The 22,658-nt window shown below is 34.8% G+C and overlaps 1 pseudogene; it reads right to left on the bottom strand.

Annotated features, from left to right (window-relative positions):
• Positions 1-2,427: 2,427 nt before the first annotated feature.
• On the bottom strand, positions 2,428-22,224 carry LOC129895755 (plasma membrane ATPase 1-like; annotated as a pseudogene).
• Positions 22,225-22,658: the final 434 nt, after the last annotated feature.

Here is a 22,658-nt window from a genome sequence, read left to right as displayed (position 1 = left end):
TCAAACAAAACATATAAAGGTACTAAATATGAGGCAAATAATGGCTAAAAGTATGTATTTTTTTGTCTCACGTCAACACCACATACTTAGAGTTTTGCTCGTTCTCGAGCATGCATTTAAACTCATAAAAAAATAATCAAACTAGGAATGCCACCACTTTAATTACTACATACAATTAAGCCATATAACAAAATCACAATATAAAGTACACTTTCCGATCGTGATGCAAGATATTCAACAGAAAACTAACTTCTAACATCCTAGTATCGGAACCTTATGCCAATCAACACCGTTCGTTCTCCCCGCCCGGGAAGAACTTCACTAGGCAGACCCTTAACTCATCATATTAAGTTTTTCCACCTACTCCATAAAATAAAATTCCTTATCTAACACGAAACAAGTGCCCTCACAAGAAAAAATAGTTCAAGCACTCAATTTAAAAAATTGAATATAAATTAAGGACTTAGCATTAAAGAACAATTCTCTCACTCACAAAAGAATTCACATATAGTACAAGAAATCATAGGCTTGCCAATTATGTACATCTCCACTAATAAAACATGCTTGACTAGAATCAAATAGGACTTTAACGATTGTAATTTAGGCTAGGGGATAGATAGAAAACTATATTATAATAGTGATTTAACTTCCATAAGCACCTTATACTTTTTTTTTGAACTTCATCACCCATTTATTTTACTTTATTTGTTTCAGCCCTCTGTTCAATTATTTTCACAAGTAATTCTCATTATATCAAGAATGCTTCAATCATCATTTTTTTTTCAAGCAACTTTTTTTTTCTTTTTTTTTTTCAAGTAATTTTTTTTACATGTCACATTCTTGCTAAGAGGGCCTTCTCATCATAAGTAATTATCATTGATCAGCTTTTTCACTTCACCGTCTTTTTTCTTCAATTTTAATAATTTTATCATGATCTATGCAACAGTGCTCTAGAAAGCAGGGTCCAAAAATAAGGGATTAAAAAAAATGGATCAAGATAAATATTAGGCTACAAGCTCAAAGGGGTTACTAGTGATATACTATTTGAAAAAGATAAACTTTACAAGACAAATCAAAGAAAGTCTATTATCATCTTCTAAACAAAGCAATACTTTTTATTCCGCTTCAATAACATTCATGACAAGTTCTAGACTAAAATGCGAAACCTGAAATATATGCAAATAACCTCACCGCACATGACACAAGTTTCAATCAAGATGGATCGATGTTACTTCTAAGATAGACAAGGTCATAACAAACTTATAAAATAAAAGTAAGTTATATATAGAATCACAATCATTAGCCTAGGTGTTAAAAAATATATTTTTATTTTATGTTCAAGCCCTCACCAAAAAATACTACTCAAATCATGCCTAAATTGTTAGTATCAAACAAGTTAAAAATTCTTTTCTTTTTTTTTTCAAAAAATAAAATAAAATAAATAAAAATAAAACTTACTCTAAAAAAATTCTGGTTCAATGAGCCCCTCGAAAAAGAACCGGAAAAAAAAATTGAAGGGGTGAGCAAAGTATGCTCTAATAAAGACTAAAAATCTAAGAACCATAAAAAACTGGCATGGATATATTTTACCAAGTAAGAAAAAAGAAAAATGAAGGAAAAACACTTTTGATTCAACCACAAAAGAAATGAAGGCAACCAAAGAATTAATATCTAATAACTATAAAAATGAGGAGTAATATCAAGAAATCAAAGAATTCATTTTCAATACATGTAGTATCTTAACAATATTTTCAGGTACCAAATTCCATATTTCTCACAATCTCCGTATCTTAAGATTAAGAGACAATCATAATCTTTTGTATAACAAAGCCAACTTTTTCAAATTAAAGTTGTTCCTTTAACCAAATCATTATTAAATCCTTCACATAATATATCAATATTATTATACCCCCAAAAAAAAAATGTTCAAGGAATAAGATATACACCCAGATGTATTTACACATAAGCACACAGATTAAAGTACAAAATGAGGAGATACACAAAAACTTAACAATGACCCAATAATTTTTATTTTCTTCACTGGAATAATTGTGAATCGAAGGCATGCTGATTTTTGTAAAAAAGAAAATTAACTCTACACAGTTGATTAACAGTCTCGTATTGATAACGTGTTATAAAATAATTAACAAGAATTGAGAAAGAGAAAGACATAAAAGGGTAACATATGACTTGGAGAAGTCAGCTTTCTACAGTAGAGTGGGTCCATGGACATCCACTATTTCACTTATTTATATAAAAAAATAACAGTTACATTGATTCTTTCTAACCTGAAATCTCATATAACTAGCCACATTATCAATCTAAAACTTATTCTGGGGATGATAAATGTACCAAGTGAACAAAGTTCAAACGAAGCTAAAAGATTCAACAGTAAAAACCATGTGAATGAAATATTCACCGTCCCTCTCAAACTGTGTATGATTGTTGTATTTTGTTTCAATGTCAAAATTCTTCATTTTCACAACTGATTCAACATGTCCTTTCAGAGTGCGCAATTCCCTTAGCCTGAAAAATTGATATAATTAGACAAGCTCCACAGTTTACATGTGATTGAATTTCCTTCTCATAATATATTACAGGCTAATGTCTCCTAAAATGTACTTACCTGTCTAAATGATCGTCTTTGATTACAAAAAAAGGTAAATTGTAAACTTTCTGTTCTATATATGAAGCATATGAATCCTACATATTACTCTACCATTCATTTGATTTGAAATTAATACTCCATCTGTTCCTTTTTAGTATGTCTACAAAGGAATGACGCCCTTCTATATAAAAAAATTATTTAACATTAAACTTCTCATTTGATCTTTAATGACATGATTGTATAGCTACATGACATGTCTAAAACCACAAGAAAAAAAAAACTTCCGTATCCGGTCAAACACATTCATATAAATGAAACAGAGAAATAGATGATTTCTGGACTACATAAGACTCATACGTGCATGCGAGTTTGACTTACCTTGCCATCTCAGCTCTTCGTCTTGCCTCATCTGCTATTTGATTGAAATCAGTATGACTGCTGCGGTCTCCATAATGAGTCTCAGGTGGATGCAGCCCATGAAGGGTTCTCTGAGTCTGTGCCCATTTGAGCTTGCGTTCTTCTCTCCCAAAGTTCTTTTTCTTTGTAAATGCAATCTGAATAGAAGATAGAGAGGTATGATAAACACAGACTGAAGTTTCTTTTATAGGCCACTAGAATGAAAGATGGATTTATGATTTAAGAATGGATGGTTTCAATATTTGAAGTCTCAGAAATTATGGGTTCAGAATTTAATATTTGTTGAAATTTGGGTGAATTTTCTCATATATATTTTATGGTCCGTATCAAAATCGCTCAGTTGAAACCCAGTATATGTAAGCGACATCTGCCCCCAACTAGAATGAGATAGTGTATTTCATACCCTTTGCTCGAGAAGCAGATCCCAGGCCTTCCCGCTCAAGGCATATCTGATGGAGAACTTTAAAATATCGAGTGGAAAGTAAAATACAAGGTTATATAGCCAAATAACTCCTGCCCATCCCCATCCGATCCCTTCAATTGCTGCAAAACTCCAATTTGCATACACAGAGATAAGAGTAGCGACCTGCTTGCAATAAATGTACTTGATTTGAATTCCAAGTTAATATAAAAGGTTGAAGGAAAGAGTAACAACTCACTAACCAGTTGGGCAAGAATAAATGCTACCACGAGTAAAAGGCCTGGACGCTCAATAAATGACCAACTTCTAGCTCGCGTCACAAAGATTAGAGCCTAACTGATGGGGTACTCACTTGAAGATATACTGCTGAGGCGAGCTTTTTGAAGTCGTCATGAGCAAAACCTTTCTCTAGTGTTGCAACTCCAAAAACACGCTAGGAAGTAATGGAAGAGGGCAATTTAACGTTTGTGATAACACACAGAAATGATAGAGATAAAGCCATTAGTCTTAAAGTTGTCCTTGCACTGGCCTAATGAATGCTAATAATATCCAAGTACCAAACTGCGAGAAACCCGCTATGAAAGAAATGATCGCTACCATGTGACACTGATAAATGTACTAGAGGCATAAGATGCAAATTGTAGAACAAAGATTAATTCCAATTACAGTCATATCAAAGAATATCAAACAAAAAAAAAACTGGAGAAGCATAAACTCAAGCAATGCAAAGTTTTCTAGCTCTAAAATGCAAAAGTAAATGGGACTCAGAGACAACCCATGTTCTCGATAAAAGGGCTGCAGATAACCTCCAAGCAAATAGATGAAAGTAAAATCAAAAATGCAACTTGGTCAAGTAGAAAAGCAAGGAACCTTTTGAGGGAATGTTACTTGAAAGTCTCTTATAGTAGAGTAACTTTTCTTACAGGAAAGAAGTCTGTTTCATATGCAGCCCAGAAGAAAATGACTGTCATCATTGCTAGATAACAACCAAGAACAATTCCTGTTGCAAAAATTTCTGAAAGTTTCCAGCTGTCTGGCAAAGGAGAAGGTTTTACACTGTCCTTCGATATTGTCATTATGGTGCCTAGCGTGCCATATTATGCACCTATTAGAATGCCGCACTGGAATAAATCTAGTTAAACAACAGAAGAGGAAAGCTTTTTTTTGGACAAAAACAAGAAAGCGTACCATCATTAAGGATTGCAATAATCAAGACCATGAAAGGTGGGAAATCAAACTTCCAAATCAGAGCAAGTAACATAAAGCCCAGCTGCCAAAATCAAAAATTGGAAGCTCATAAAGCAGAAAAAATGGTTCCAAATCTTGTCAGGAATATGTTTAAAATATTCAGCTGCATGAACAAAGTTTAAGCTAATTGAAAAAGCTCTAACACTATTCAAATGCTTACCACTATACGGATAATAATGGAGACTGCATAAATCTGCACAAAATTCGAATACATTAGTCTAAACGAATAGCTATCTTAAACATCACATTAAGAAATGATGTAGTCGAAAACAGGCAGAGACCATTGTCACAATTTATAAAGATAAACAAGATGTATACCTAAAAGTTATGGATCTTTAAGGAAATGTCTACACTAAATAGACTTGATCTCTCATAAATTCTACTCCCTCCGTTTTAATTTGTTTGTCCTACTTTCCTTTTCTACTCCCTCTGTTTTCATTTGTTTGTCCTACTTTCCTTTTAGTCCATTTCAAAAAGAATGCCTCTTTCCTTTTTTAGCAACTCTTCATTCCAACTTTCCACATGGCATGTTTAAGACTGCAAGATTAAAGGCATTTTGGTACATTTGACATAACTTTAGTTTAATACCACAAGATTTAAAAGTCTTTTTTATTTTCTTAAACTCCGTGCCAAGTCAAAATAGGACAAGCAAATTGAAACGGAGGGAGTAGCGGTTTTTAATGCATTTATAGCGGCAGACTTAGAGTTTACCGTGTAGTTTTTCATTCTCTGAAAGATCGCACGACTAGTTAGTACAGCACTAATAATGACACTCAGGCCAGGTTCCGTGAGAACTATATCAGAAGCACTGCAGGCAGCATCTGTTGCATCTGCAACGGCTATTCCAATGTCAGCTTTCTTTAAAGCAGGTGCATCATTCACGCCATCGCCAGTCATGCCACATATGTGATTTCTATTTTGTAAACGTTTCACAATTTCATATTTGTGCTCTGCATGCCAATTAGTTTATGGATCAAGAAAAAGAAAAGCAGGCTAACATAAAAAGGAAAATTTTTAGAGAACTAAAATGATTGAAAGAAGGATCTTTTAAAAGCCTGATAGCCTAAATATTGCCTTCATCAGCATCAAAATTACTTACCACTTTAAAATAAATCCCAAGTAAGACCTAGTAAAATATGTATTTACTGAAGAAAAAGGAAGAAGAATAGTAATCATCAATTTCCCTAGAGAATAAAATCGTACCAGGAAAAACACCAGCAAAACCATCTGCTTTTTCAATCAGCTCATCAATAGGCATAGCTACAATAGACTCATCTTTGTCCTGACCCAGTAAAGAAGCAGCAGGATACATATTGTTTCCCATTCCTAAACGGCGTCCTGTCTCCTTTCCAATTGCTAGCTGATCACCTGATGCGGCAGAGGGTTACTAAAGGATATTAGTGAAATATATTGAAAATTCTTATCCCATTCAACATACTAAATGTCCCAAAAGATTCCAACAACTCAGAACAAGGAAAAAATCTTCATTCTCAATGTTCAGATGAGAACATTGTTGCCGCAGCCCCTCCATAAGTTGATCGGACGGTGTCCGATATGGATGCGATCTAGAGTCGGATCCTTCATGATCTAAATTTTAAGATTCGAGGGTATAGGCTAAATAAAAATATTCCTAAATTATGGTGGACTATGATGAAGGAAAGGAATGCATGAAATTTTCAGAGCAGGTTCAAATCTGTAATTTTTATTAAAGTACATGGCTATTGTGAATAATATAGAGTCATGATAGACTTATTGAGCTCATTGCACATTCAACAGTGATGTTGAACTATAAGTATCTTCAAAGCACCTTCTGGTTGCTGACTTTTTAATACAAGTATCTTTTTAAAAAGAAAATATGTCCTAAAACTATGATATCACCCTATCTTTTGTTTTGAAGTCAGAAATCATTGTATCTGCCCCCTTCCCCTCGCCCCACACCCCGCCCCCTGACCCCCCAAAAAAAGAATGAAATCCAATCTGACTTTTAGCAGATTTTTGGCATCTTTCTTTCATCCACTTTCAGGTTTAACATGACAACAGAGCTCTTGTACTTAGTGACGAGTTCGAGCCTTAGCAGACAGATGATGTGCAAAGTACAAAGAAGTTAAATGACAGGCTAAACATAGCAGCAGGCAAGGATGGACCTGAAGAATAAATTTACGTGGTTGCTGTCTTTCTTATTCATAATTTAATTGCTTTGTACTTCAAAATATCCAATGTTAGTTATCAGTTTACTAAATTCATCTGAATATTGTTCTAGAGAAGCAGATGAACAATATTACAAAGATATACGCACCAGTGATCATTTTCACATTCACACCAAGATTTAAGGCCATTCTTATTGTCTCTGCACTATCATGCCTGGGTGGATCAAAAAGAGGCATGAGACCTATAAATTGCCATGGATCTCCTGGAGACTCTTTTCTTCCTTCAGAAACTTCCTGAAAACATAATGGGCCTCAAGTTCAGAACGCAATACAGAAGACAATGAATGAAAGACAGTATGGACTGTCTAACTGAGAGATAGATACAAATATACACTACCTGATATGCTACTGCAAGAGAACGTAATCCTCGCTCAGCAAATTTATCGATGACAGTATGAACCTTGTGCTGTATCTCAGATTTATTGTGCGCAAGGTTCAAAATCTAGCAACCATGACAGAGCATTGGTAGTGCAAACTATCAAGATATAAATTCAGGAGCAGTTAACACTTAACCCTTTACCTGTTCAGGGGCACCTTTGCTGACTCGATGCATTTTGCCTTCACTGTCAAGATATGTTAGAGCTGTGCGCTTATCAGTTAGATTGAATGGAAGGAAATGAACCTCTTGAATTCCGGTTCCGGCCTTTTAAGGACACAGATTCTTGAGTAAAAAGACAGGTAAAAAAATGTAAGGATGCTACTAATGAGAAACAGTTGCACAAATTTATAAGTTGTGAGCACTAGCAAAGCAGCTGGCAGCTGATTACCTCTTTAGGATCAGCCAACATCCCCACAATGGCAGCATCAATTGCATCTTGGTTTTCCACCCGTGAAGCTCTAGCAGCCAGTAGAACCACAGAATCAACATCTACTCCTTTTGCAAAGACCTACATTTTTAAAAGATGCTTCATAGACATCAGGGGTATACATTTTATGATGCGGGGGGGGGGGGAGCTATCGACCTCAATCAGATTTTTGTCGACACTTAATTTGTTCAATGTTAAGGTTCTAGTTTTATCGCTGCACAGCACGTCCATGCCTGCCATTTCCTCAAGGACAGTCATCCTTTTTGTGATGGCACCCTGCAGCATTGACAAGGAAAATGACAAATCTATACCAAAACCCTCAAAATAACACAAAATTTAGCAGTTAATGGGCCACTTAGACAACCAACCTGCTGAGATAAACGGTGGGAGCCAATTTGCCATCATTACAGATAAAACTGTTGGCATTGCAATTGGAATGCCTCCGATCAGAAGAACAAGCAAGTTGTCAATTCCTGGACGGTAGTCCCGGTGTTGAATAGGATACACGACAATGATTTCAATGATCATCCCCAACACAATTGAATAAATACAGAAGTTCCCTATTGCAGTCAAGACCTATACAATGTAAAGAGGCAAATTTCATTAACCAACAAAAGGAGGAAGGAATACTTGTCAAGTAGAGAGGTTGCCTCATGGAAATCGGAACTATGAAAGTCATTACTTGGGCAAACGGAAATGCAATGAGATTAGCATAAAGTGGGCAACTCATGTCCCATCAGGTAGACAGTGCACAACCAGCCCAGAAAGAAACAACAATGCCTATTGCCTAGTCTTGGAACAGAAGGAAATTAATAATCCATTAATATTTCAATACTTGCAAATATGGAAGTTCAGAAGGAAATTAATAATCCAATAATATTTCAGTACTTGCAAATATGGAAGTTCAGAAGGAAATTAATAATCCAATAATATTTCAGTACTTGCAAATATGGAATATACTGAACTTCAGTATTTAAAATACTGATGAAATATTGAAAAATGTGTTGCGGAGTATTCACATGAAATAATGGTTTCTACTCACACATCTTCATTTTCTTCCAAGTAAAATTCATGTCCAAACACAACTTCAAAACTCAACTTCAAATAATCTTTTATTCAACTTCGACAAAATATTATCCAAACGCTGACCAAAATTACTGGATTTTTAGGCCATAGTCCATACCTTCTGAAAATGTCCCACTTGGTTTGTGGAGTGCACAAGGTGGGCAGCCTTTCCAAAAAAACGTATGCACACCTGTAGCAATGACCACTGCTTCAATCTCACCTAATTTGCATGTAGATCCTGAAAAAACTTCATCTCCAGGGCCTTTTGTCACTGGAAGAGACTCTCCTGTTAGAGAAGACTGGAGGACCAAAAAGAAAAGGAATAGAGAAGAAGTTAAATCTAGGAAGAATAAAGGGTTAATTTCACGTGTAATCACTAAATTTTGAACACTATAATGGTGAAGTCAGGACACCTTTGTGTTACACTAAAGGAATTCAACTTTACCCACTAGAACAATGAAGTTACAAAACTATTTTCTTGTTAGAGTAAACTTGATGGTTGGTTTTGTCATTATAGTTGGTAAAGTTTTAGTCACTTGTCTGCTATGAAGGGTATAGCTAATTAATTTCATGTGACAAAAAATAGTGTACGACTTTACTGTTATAATGAGTAAACTCTAAGTGAATTTACTGTGACATAAATGTGAAATTAATAACAAGATAGATGGAACTCTGGTAGTAAATGTTTACCTGGTCTATTTTCAATGGATCACCATCAAGGAGACGTGCATCAGCTGGGACTATATCCCCAAGTTTTGTGCTGATTATGTCACCTGGAACAAGAACAGCAGCATCTTCCTCACCCCATTTTCCATCTCGAAGAACCTATCAACATTTTACTGCAGATGATTCATAGTGCAAGAAGAAGAAAAGATGCATACTTTATAAAAGAAATATTTATGCTGAAGAAAATTGTCTGAAAGGAATGCCAAAGCAAAGAAAATTCTTGTGTGTGGAATTAGACCAGATGAGTATAACAGAACTGCCACATGCACAACTGCCAAAGAAATCTGGGATGTTTTGTGGACTGCTCATGAAGGTACTAATCAAGTCAAGAAGTCTAAAATAGACATGCTAAACAGACAGTATGAACTCTTTCGAATGAAAGATGGAGAATCTATACAAGATATGCATACCCGGTTCTCTTCCATCTAAACGAAATGTATTCATTGAGTGAGAATGTTCCCACAAGCAAGGAAGTTCAAAAACTGCTCAGTGTGCTTCCAGAGGCATGGGCAAGTAAAATTGAAGCTATATGCGAAGCTCCTGATCTAGGTACTCTTACTATGGATGAATTGATTGGAAACATGAAGACATACGAGCTCAAGAAGACTTAGGAGAAGGAGATAACAGGAACGCGAAAAGACATGAACCTAGTTCTCAAAGCAACTGAAAATTCTGGAGTGGAAGATGAAAACATGGCCCTGCTGACTCGGAGGTTCCAATTTATGATCAAAAAGGGACAAAGCTCGCAAAGAAAAAACTACTCAAGGTCATCTGATAAAGGCAATTGTGAGCATGTCACAAGTGTGGAAATCCAGACCACTTCATCAAGGAATACCCTCAGTGGAAAGTGGAATACAGAAGACAGCATTCTGACAAACCAAAGGAGACTAAACATGATCAAATCATCAAACCAAACAGGAGAATAACAACTAGAAAAGCTGACAGTGCTGTAAAGAAGCTCTAGCTGCTATGGGAAACACCTCAAGTGAAGAGTCAGATGATGATGGAGATACAAGAGCTCAATCGCTTCTTGCAATGGAGGAATCTGATGATGAAGACATCCTCGCACTAATGGCAAACTCAGAATCAAAAAATAACGAGGAAGAACAGGCTGAGGTAAACTTCCTTAACATCAAGGAAAACATTAACTCTTTCTCAAAGAAAAAACACGAATCTCTATCTACTGCTCTCATAGATGCTTATCAGTATCACTTCATGAGTAATGAAAAGGATCCACTTATGGTACATATGCACGTTAAAATTTGATAGTAGAAAACTAGAAGCTAAGAGCCCGTTTGGATTGGCTTTAAGTTGGTCAAAACTAACTTAAAGCCCCTTTTTAGCTTTTGGACGTGTTTGCCTAATGCTGACTTTAAGCCATAAAGTTCTTAAAGTCAGTCAAAAATGAAAAGTTAGGATTCCTAACTTTTTTTTTTCAAAGTGCTTAAAGTCATTTTCTTTGACCATAGAAATTACTTTTATATCCTTATATTTTAACTAAATTCCCAAACTACCTTTTTTTATTCTTTTGACCCTAAAATTCACATCATAAGCACTTTTATCCAAACACTCAACTGCTTATTTATAAAAATAACTTTAAGTACTTCAAAGTTCTAAAAGCAATTCATACATAAAAGTTACTTTTTTTAAGCTCATCCAAACGGGCTCTAAGTTGCATAGACTCTTCATTTTTATTACCACACTCGTGTCGACACGATCTGGCTGTGGGTGCAGGATACGTGTGGGATTCAGTCAACCCACATGATATACTTTGACCAGAGTCCATGGACAAATTTCGGGGGAAATTGAGATTTTAATTTCTCAAAATAAAAGATAAAATAGATTTACGACACAGGAAATGGCATGCCTTCAATATTATAGTTCTTTTGTCTCCTTTTTAGCTTTTTCTCTTGGTCAATATTTGTTGCTTCATGTTTCAGGCCAAACCGAGAGAAAATAAGAATTCAAGGGGTTGTGTTCTGACTTTTGGTAGACAGTAGCAATGATCTGTCAGGAGAGTTGGTGAAAGCCTTTGAAATGATTTTCTTTTTCTTTTTTGAGGGGAAGAACCAGTAAGCTTGATAGAAGATGGGTCTTGGGGAAGATGATCTAGAAGATCTTTCAAAATTAAGAATATCTCAATAGCTCTATTTTATAATTTTGGATTCTTTTAGCCGAATCCCAATACCCTTATCCATACCTGGATCTGCACTCCGTATTTTAGAATTTAGATTTTGCCAAATCCGACTCTCGGATTCGCATCCGTGTAGGATACCCGCATTCGAGTCTGATCAACTTAGACTAGAAGAAGAGATTGAATACAACAACAACAACAACAACCCACTGAAATCCCACAACGTGGGGTCTGGGGAGGATAGAGTGTACGCAGACCTTACTCCTACCAAGGTAGGACGGCTGTTTCCGAGAGACCCTCGGCTCAAAAAAGGCATAAAAGGGGGTCAGATAGCCTTAAAAATCAAGGTTTTAGGTCTTGAAAAATAGAAGGTTTTTAATAACCAAGGAAAAAATGTTGCTCCCACCATTTAGCTTGTCTCGGAGAAAGAGATAAAGAGACTAAAGTCAGATCTTCAAATGTCCCGTGAGAAAAATAGATCTCTTCAAGATAAATTGCATAAACTACGTTCGATCATGAAAAACTCTCAAATGGACCACGTCCTCTAAGATGCTTGTCTCTATCCACAAACGTTAGTGTCTAGTAATAAACAAGGTTTGGGCTACAACTATGATTAGTTGGCTACATTAGATAACATTGTGAGGTCAAGGCCTATGCCACTAAAAAAATGCAGAGTATGTTAAAAAGGGAAAATCAGGTGTGAAAATTGTCCATAATCCAAAAAAAATTGAAGTTGCCTTCCTGGGCAAAGAAAACGCTCATTCATCCTTTTACTCACAGAAAGGGACCCAAATTAATGTGGGTACCCAAAGCTAACTTCTGATTGCTTTTGAAGGTGAAGGTGAAAGAAAAGTCTGGGATGTGGTACATGAACATAGTTTGTTCAAGACACATGACAAGAATGTGAGATTTGTGAAGGTGTGATGTCTAGTATCAAATCTGACCGGGGCATGGTGTTAGAGTGGGGTTTAAAGTCCCACATTGGTTGGGGAATAGACTGGTGGTTTGCTTATATGAACTTGAGAATCCTTCTATCAAGAGCTAGCTTTTGGGGTGTGAGTTACTAAGACCTAATTTTACATGGTATTAGAGCTAAGTTCATCCCTGTTTGGACATCCGATCCACGCTCGAGTTAGGTCTGGGCGTGAAGGGGTGTTAGAGTGGGTTAAAAGTCCCACATTCATTGGCAAATGGATTGGTGGTTTGCTTATATGGATTTGGGCAATCCTCTCCTCAAGAGCTAGCTTTTGAGATTGAATTAGGCCCAGGTGCCATATCTTTACATTGAAAATACAATTAAATAATAAAAGTGTGCTCTCTCTAACAACTTAAGTTTTTAAATGAGATGATCACACATTTCAACATAGTATCAGAGCATGCAAAGGTTCTGAGATCGAATCTCACTGCCACAAATCAAAAAGAATTTCCACGTGCTTGACCCATGAAAAAGTAGGCTCGCACATGAGAGGGTGTGCCGAGAATACAATTAAATAAGAGAAGTGTAACAATTTAAGCTTTTAGATGAGATGGTCACACACTTCAACATAAACTAATGGTCTGCTTATATGGACTGGAGAAATCCTCCCCTTAAGAGCTAGCTTTTTGGGATTGAGTTAGACCTAGGTGACATATCTTTACATAGTACCATAGCAGGACTATCTCACCCAAAGTTGGGCCCCCAAACTAAAATTTGTCCACGCACCAGATGCCAAACACTGGGCATGATATAAAGTGTTGAAGAATGAAAAAAAGCCCCACATTGGTGGTTAATGAGATGGGTGGTTTCCTTATAAGGCTTGGACAATCCTCATCCCTTTGGGCTAGCTTTTGGAGAGTGAATTAGGTCCAAGACTTAATTTTACACACAAAATTTGAAAATTCAAAATTCCTGGAATATTGTGTTGATCATGGCATAGAACACAACTTCTTTGCTCCCCAAACATCACAACAAAATGGAATTGTTGAAAGGAAGAATAAAACTTTGGAAGACATGGCGCGGATCATGCTAATTGCTAGTGGCCTACCAAAGACTTATTGAGCGAGGCCCCGAATACAGCTAGCTATCTAATCAACAGGTGCATGATTAGGCATTTCTAGAAAAGACTCTATGAGTTGCTCAAAAGCAGGAATCAAATCTGCCTTACCTCAGGGCCTTTGGATTCAAAAGTTCTGTTCACAATACTGGCAAAGATGCTCTGGGAAATTGTGATGCCAAGAGTGATGAGATAATCATTCTTGGGTATTCCTCACAGAGTAAAGCTTACAAAGTGTTCAACAAAATGACCAAATGTGTACAGGAAAGTGATCATGTCATTTTTGATGTGTCGAATCTGCTGAATGTGAAAGATCTACAAGAAGATTATGGAGGAATAGGTTTAACTCACTGGTAGTCTTCTGATCCTGATCATAAAAGTTCAAGCTTATAGTCAATTGAGAAACTTGGTCCAATGGCAACAGAGGAAGAATTAGTTGTGTCTACCGAAGCAGAAAATCAAGAGAATGGACAAGGTGATCATGAGACGGGGAACAACAGAACAAACAGAATGTCCTACCACTAGTGAACTTGGTTCCTCTCACTCACAAGAAAATCACACATATCAGTCAAGCAACCAAAAACACAGTTTCACCCTGTTCAGAATATACTCACTCCTCTGGGCTCCAAAATTCAGACAACGTCAAAGGTGGGAAATCTATGTGCCTTCTCAACATACCTCTCCATGGTTGAAATCAAAAATATCAAAGAAGCCCTATTAGATGCAGATTGGATCCTAGCCATGCAGGAGGAATTAAATCAATTTGAAAGAAGTAATGTGTAGCATCTAGTACCTAGGCCTATAAATTGATCAGTCATAGGAACTAGGTGGATATATAGAAACAAACTATATGATCAAAGTATTAGAACCAGAAACAAAGCTCAGCTAGTTGTGCAAGGATACAATTAGAAGGAGGGTATAGACTACGATGAGACATTTGCTCCCGTGGCAAGAATAAAGGCCATCATAATGCTCATTGCATTTACATCCTACATGGGTTTCAAACTATATCAAATGAATGTAAAGAGTGTATTTCAGAATGGGTATCTTCAGGAAGAGGTGTATGTTCATCAATCTCCAGGTTTTGAGTTATGTACACGCTAGACAAGGCTTTGTACAGTCTAAAGCAGAGCCCCCCAGAACTTGGTATGACAGATTATCAAAATTTCTTCTAGATCCTGACTATACCAGAAGGAAAATTGATAACACTCTGTTTGTGAAGAAAAGAGGGGAGAATCTGCTGATCATCTTTAGTATATTTGATGATATCATCTTCGGAGCTACTAACGGGTCCCTTTGTAGTGACTTTGCAAAGTTAATGAGCAGTGAATATGAGATGAGCATGATTGGTGAGCTCAAGTTTTTTCTGAAATTTAAGGAGACTCCCTCTAGTACCTTCATTCATCAACAAAAGTAAATAAAACAATTGCTGATCAGATTCGACACGGAAAATTTCAAAACGAATGACACTCTTATAGTCATTACCACTAGATTGGATTTGGATGAACCTAGTTCACCTGCTGAAGAAAACAAATATCGGGGGATGATTGGCTCCTACTATACTTTACTGCGAGCAGACTAGACATTGTGTTCAGTGTAGGACTTTGTGCTCGATTCCAATCACATCCAAAGGGATCTCATCTAAAAGGTCATTAAATGAATACTACGCTATCTGAAGGGAACGCGAGACCTGGTTCTCTAGTATGTAGCCAACGACTCCTTCAACTTAGTAGGGTATGTTGATGCAGACTATGCTGGTTACTTGGTGGATCGCAAAAGCACCTCTGGAATAGCACATTTTCTAGGTCCTGTTTGATCTCTTGGGCCAAAAAACAGAAGTCAGTGACATTATCTATAGTGAAGCAAAGTATGTGGCAGCCGCATCATGTTGCACACAACTTCTTTTGATCAAGCAACAACTAGAAGACTAGAGAGTGGTGACTTACTGCATAACTATCATGTGTGACAATACAAGAGCAATGAACATGGCAAAGAATCCTGTACATCACAAGAGAACTAAGCATATTGATGTTCGACATCACTTCCTCAGAGACAATGTGGAAAAAGGACTTGTCTTTCTGGAATTTTGCAAAATAGAGGACCATATTGCTGACATATGCATAAAGGCCCTTAGTAGAGTATATTTTGAAAGAAATAGCTTGGACCTAGTCCTTATTCGAAAACACTGTAGCACCCCCAATGATTGGTTAGTCAAATTAAAGGATCTCATTTATTACCAGAAAGTTGAACTATGGTTGACTCAGACTTGTACTATTGCAGGTACACACTCATGACATTAGTCTGACAGGAGCAACACGGTGTGTTAATATTACTCTTACTCTCTAGCGGAAATACATTTAGCGAATCTAAAGGAAATGTGAAGTGGGAACCTGGTTCCTCCAAAATGACTCATGTGTGTATCTCCTTTTCATATCATGTATTCAAATATCTGTCAAAATAAACACGATGAACTTGCTCTATACTATGTCTTTCCATACAATCTGTGATTGGGTGGGAAAAATGTCTCCTCAAAATGACGTCATTACTACCATAGCCGCAAAACCGTCACTTCAATTTTCCAAAACCAATCAATAATATCTTTCCCCCAATCCGAAATTCTGATCGTTTCTTTAAATAACACTCAACTGTCATTCCTTTTCAAAATTAGTTCTCAAGTGCCTCATTCCCCCTTACAAAAAATCAACTTTTCTTTCTGTAACCTCCATTTCATATCATGGACTCCTCCATCTCTTCCATCACCATCCCCTCTGAAACAAACCCTCAGAAACCAGGTTCTAATGTAGCATCAAACCCTGAGGTTCCCAGAACAAAACCCCTCCTTCCATTTGTCGACTACTCATATGAAGATGACAATCCACCAGTGGTTCTACAAGTCAAGGGGAACACAGTATCACACTGGAAAACCCCCATCTCCCTTTCGGCACACCTCTTTCACCAACTTAAACCCTCCATGAAACCCCTATTAACCCTAGTTCTGACATTGCAACCCCGCAGGGGGAACCATCTGCACCACTACCCAGTCTTGATTCCTTATTATCAAATCTTGAAACTGTTACCCCTGATGTCGTTCAAACCACCACCTCAATAGCCTCTGATTAGGATGTGTCAGCCCCAAAATATTTTGAGGACATGAAATCCCTTGTATTTAGTTGGTCCACTTCTGAAAATGTTGGTTGTGATGCGAATGATTAGTCTTCGCCAGGTTAGATTGAAGGGCACTGGTTGAGTGCAACTACTACAGACTCTCCAAGAGGCCAATGAGCGCAGCTCAGCACTTGAGGCAAAGGTTGCTACACTCAAACTTGCTCTGGCTGCCGCACAGGAGGAGAATATCAAACTCAAGAAGCAGTTGATCGATGACCAGCGTGTTCACAACAATCGCAAAGACAAGTCGTTGCATATTGTTGACATACACTCTTCCTCCTCTCCTCCACTCTACTTCCTGATCCCCCACTCGGCATTTCCTCCTAGTCCGCACCTTATTCGGTTCTCTGTGCTTGGTGTTTGATCAATTTTCATTTTGGGGGGGTTGGGACTTAAAGGTGGTATTGAGGCGTTTGGATAAGCTTTAAAAAAAAAAAAAAAATTATGTATGAAGTTATTTTAGAATTTTAAAGTGCTAAAAGTTATTTTTATAAATAAACAGTTGAGTGTTTGGATAAAAGTGCTTAAATAAGAAAAATTATGTGAATTTTAGGGTAAAAAGAATAAAAAGGGTAGTTTGGAAATTTAGTTAAAATATAAGGGATATAAAAGTAATTTTCATGGTCAAAGAAAATGACTTTAAGCACTTAGAAAAAAAAAGTTAGGAATCCTAACTTTTCATTTTTGACTGACTTTAAGAACTTTCTGGCTTAAAGTTAGCATTAGGCAAACACGTCCAAAAACTGAAAAGAGACTTTAAATTGATTTTGACCAACTTAAAGTCAATCCAAACGTGCTCTTTGAATATAACTTTGCTTTATGTTTCTACTAATGTCGCCTTGAATGGCTAATATCCTCCGATTAAGTAGCATACTTGTTGATTGTGTACATGTTGTAGACATGAGTCATCTATACTTGCATTCTGTATCTGCTATTAATAACTGTTTCTCTAAATTTTTCAATGATGCCAAAACGGAAGTTATTATGGTTGTGGGGTAGTCGTGTGCATAGTTAATAGTTTGTCATCATTAAAAAAGAAAAAAATGTTGGGAGGATTTTTGATGCTCGACAAGTAACTTGAGTGAACCATGTTCACTTAATATGTTCTCAAATTTGTGTTATTACAAGTGAATCAGGTTTCCCCATATGTAGCACGTAATATATGGAAGCAATTGTAATCTAAAATCTCTCTTTTAAATCTAAAACTTTTCTTTGAAGTTAGTGAACTTTATTGAAAATCCTACCTAGCATAGGTCGTGGGTTTTGCTTCCTTGAGCAAGGAAGTTTTTCACGATAACTTTTGTGTATCGTCACTATTATTTCTATTAGTAAAGCTGAGCAGTTTCTTGAACCAGGTTCACGTAATTGAGAACAAATTTAGGAGAGTGCCACATTTCTTCAAAATTTTATTTGATGTGACCAAACTGACCCCATTATAGCCTAACTAATCTAAGGAACCTTATAGATGTATGAATGAAGATCTATAAGTGTGTGATTGCGAAGTAGAATCAATTTATCAAATGCTCGTTTAACTTACATTTTTTAAAACTTAACAACCCTATTTTGCACCCATACGTTGGATGACAATTTGAAAATTAGCTGGAAGTAGCAAATTGAGTACAAAATTTATATGTATGATTTTGGGTTGCCGTTTTGAATACCTTTGCTTTTGGAGCAAGACGGGCCATGAGAGCAGCCGCAGCATTGCCAGCATTATTTTCCTCTATGAAGCTTATCGTAGAATTAATCAAAAGAAGGCAAATAATACCAACAAAATCTTGCCAATCAGGTGGCTTTCCCTGTTCCCACCAAACAAAATATTAGTAATAAACATTATTTTCAACTACTTTTCCACCAACCAAAAAATAAATGTTACCTCTTGCCAATTAACCGAAAAAGAAATAAAGAAAAATGCAATTAGGGACTTTCTGAGACTTTTATTTAAGTTTTAAGCAAAATTCACAATTTAAAAAGGGTAATTATTTTAAACTCACATGAAAAATATAACTGGTGATGCAATATTATAATTATGACTCAATTTTTTGTAAACCTCACGGAGGCTCTTTAGCTAGGTATTTTAGGGAAATTTTCACATGTAATGGACTAATCAGTAAAGCATGGCCCCAAAATGGCCAAAAAAGTTACCCACCTCTATTCTTCTCTATCTTACAAATAAAATTTTATTCGTGCTCCAGTATAAACAAATAAAATTTTACTGTCTTAAAGATCAATTTAACCATCATAAGTTTTTTCTTTTCATTTAGTTTGCATATTTTTTTCTTTGCTATAATTAATTGAAAAAAATATTTATTTATGTCGTCCTCCTATGAATTTCTTTGGTTCTTTTTCCCTCCATTGAAATTTGTATGACTTTATAAGTCCTTCATACTTTTTGGTAAATTGTAAGTTTTAAGGATTTTTTACATGCCACTAAAAATTATGATGACCTCACATAGCACACTCAAACATATGTGAGCTTTTCTTTATGTGAAAATGTTATTAAACTTATTTTCAATTATAGTTTTCTTTAAAAATAATTATAGATATGTAAAGAATTATTGTATCATTCAATTTCAATCTCAATATAAGCTTAATTATTAAATTAAAATATTGTTCTTATAATATTAGTTATTATTTATCGACATTATTTACCATTTATAGAAGGGGAGCCTTGGAGTAACTGGTAAAGTTGCTGCCATGTGACCAGGAGGTCACGGGTTCAAGCCTTGGAAACAGCCTCTGGCAGAAATGCAAGGTAAGGCTGCGTACAATAGACCCTTGTGGTCGGGCCCTTCCCCGGACCCTGCGCATAGCGGGAGCTTAAGTGCACCGGGCTGCCCTTTTATTTACCATTTATCATTTGTTATTTTAATTTTTTATTTTTCAATTAAAGTTAAAGTTTATTTATTTTTCTGTAATTTAATATTGTTCATGCTGAAAAACATAAATAGTTAATACAGATTTAACTTAAAGTATGATTAAATTTTAAATTAAAAGAATAAACACAAATAACTTATAATATTGTAAATACTTGAAAAAGGTGTCAAAAATATAAATTACAGTCCTTCCGTCTAATTTTACGTACATATATTTTTAACATAAAATTTACCTAATAAATAACTAGATTAAAAGAGGAATTATAAAATATTATATATTCTGAAAATGATTGAAGAAAAACTGTAATTAAGGAAATACAACTTGATCTCCGAATAGTTACAATATTAAACAATACAAAAAGTATATTTTTCACTTTTGTTGATATTAAAATATTTTGCAAAATATGAGATAATCAATATTTTATTTATATAATTTATGATAAAATAAGTAAGTTCAATAGAAAAAGGTTATTACATTGTAGATTCCATAATGTTATTTCTTAACATGCATCTTTGAGAAGAAAGCTTAAGCAACTTAATTTCACCGACTTCACCTTTTTTTTGTGGTTTGATTTGAAATACATATATAAAAGTATTTTGTAATACCAGAACTTTTAATTATTTATATATACTTATAATTAGTTAATTTTATTGATCTTAACGTACAACAATATTATAGCATTAAATATTTTTTTTTACTATAGTTGAATATTGTATATCTTTTTTTTTCAATTTATACAAACAAATTAGATTAATTTTAAATATGATAAAGCTCAATTTAAATCATTGGAGATTATAATTTTTTTTAAAAAAATAATAACATAAAAAATTATAAGAGCTTTCATTTGTTTGATTTTTTTATAAACAAATCTAATATATAAACTAAGAAAAATACCTCCTTTAACTTCAGAATACCTTTTTGTACTTTAATATTTTAGCAGTTGTTAAAAAATGTTGATTTGCTGTTATAAAAATAAACATGTAAAAACATTTTTAAAAAAAAAACAAAAATATCTATAGTTTTTTTAAAACATGATTTGGATCTCAAGAGTCAGACAAAAAGGTTATAATTTGTGTTTTTTAGTTAGTTGTATTACATTATTAAGATGAGAATTGTAGGAAATAAAGCAGAAGAAGAGACTCACTCCTCCATTAGCAAGACAAATGGCCATAACTGCTGCAGCTTCCATGACCCATGAAAGTGGATTCCACATAAATCCTAGAAATTTCAGGAATTTACTTTCCTGCATTTTTTTAATTAAAAAAAGAATCAGTCACAAAATACATACTTGATAGCTTTTTTAACATAATAAATACCAAAAACAGAGAGAAATATGCATACATACTTATTTTAACCAAAAATTTCAAGTCTCCGTTGAACATCTTGGGAAGTAAGCCCCTCTCTGTTACACCTCAGATTCTGGAAAACTTCCTCTAGTGGTATGTTTTCCTGTTCACACACAAACAATTATATAAACTCCTAATCAAAAAACGTAACCTATACAATGTGTTAAGTGTTTGATCATGAATTTTTTTTACTTTTTTTCAAAGTAAAATTTCATGCGTTTGACTATAAAATTTCGAAATTTGACATAAAATTAAATTCTAGAATTTTCAAGAATTTAAATATTAGATAGCATGCAAATTTTTTCTATACTGATCTAACGTAGAACCTTACTTTCTATATTACATTACTCTATTTTTTTTTATTGTTTTCCTATTTCATCATCATATTTTTTATAAGATAAGTTGATTGAAGAAGTTTTATTTAGTTAATAAAATTTCCTCTATTTTTTTTTGTTTGTCCATCAATTAGTATATTATATGTAAAGTGGGTGGGTGTAGGATTTCTCATACATTTGGAAAAATTGAAATCAAGACTAGTAATTTTTAACAGACATGATCAAAAATCATTCCTCTTTCGTTTCGACACAAGAAAAAAGAATTTTTTCTACACCCCTTTCTTGCGTTGGTACCGATTCTTGAATATCCGTTATAGTAGAATCTTCATATGGGACTTTCTCAGATTTTACACAATAAAAATGTGCTTTTATGAAAGGAAATTGTCAATCAATGTAAAAATAATCAACAAAAAAGCAGAGTATGCCAACATCCTCATGAGAACAAGAACTTATCCATTTTCAAGACTAGATATTGTAACCTAACGTCTATTGTAACCTAACGTCATAGTGTTATTAGTGAGATATAATGAAATAAAAAGAGAGAGTACTATTTACCAAATCAACAGCCTCCTCCAGAACTTCATCTTTCTCTGCCATTATTCTATCTCTTACGTCTTCTGTCACACAGTAAACAAATTGTCATCACAAATATATGCACCTAAAAAGTGTAAAAGAAGACATCATTTATAGAAGAAGCAAATAACAGGAGATCGACCAATCAAAACTCACCAAGAAGATACGTACTGATGAGAAACTTAGGAATATATATGATATGACAAGAATAAAAGTCTAAAGGTGAGAGTTCAACTATATATATTAGACAGAGAGATGAATGATTGTATAGTCTGTGAGGGTGGATGAATCTGTTTGAGGTCAAGTGAATAAAAATGATGCACTTGGCACCTACTCAGCTACTGTGCTTTAGTTATAGTCAAAAATGTTGGGAGTTTTCGTATGTGAATTTGCAACATATTGACATTCCACTTTTCAAGCATAATTATCAATCAGTCCATTAATATATATATAGATTGATAGATAGATAATACTATATCAATTTAAAAAAAATATGTACATAAAATATCTAATTTTACAAAGAGACCACGAAGTGACGTGCTTCATAATTTATGCTATAAATTTGTCAATACATATATTGTTGGAAAAATATGATTTAATATCTCAAAATAAATTGTAAATATTCTTTATTAGCTATTAATCACCATTAATATTAAACTTTATTAGTATTTCAATAATATCTTTAAAGGCCTGCCAT

Source organism: Solanum dulcamara, chromosome 7, assembly GCF_947179165.1.
Source record: "Solanum dulcamara chromosome 7, daSolDulc1.2, whole genome shotgun sequence".
Taxonomy (NCBI): domain Eukaryota; kingdom Viridiplantae; phylum Streptophyta; class Magnoliopsida; order Solanales; family Solanaceae; genus Solanum; species Solanum dulcamara.
The sequence above is the reverse complement of the archived record's forward strand: the minus strand, read 5'-3'. Positions and strand labels throughout refer to the sequence as shown.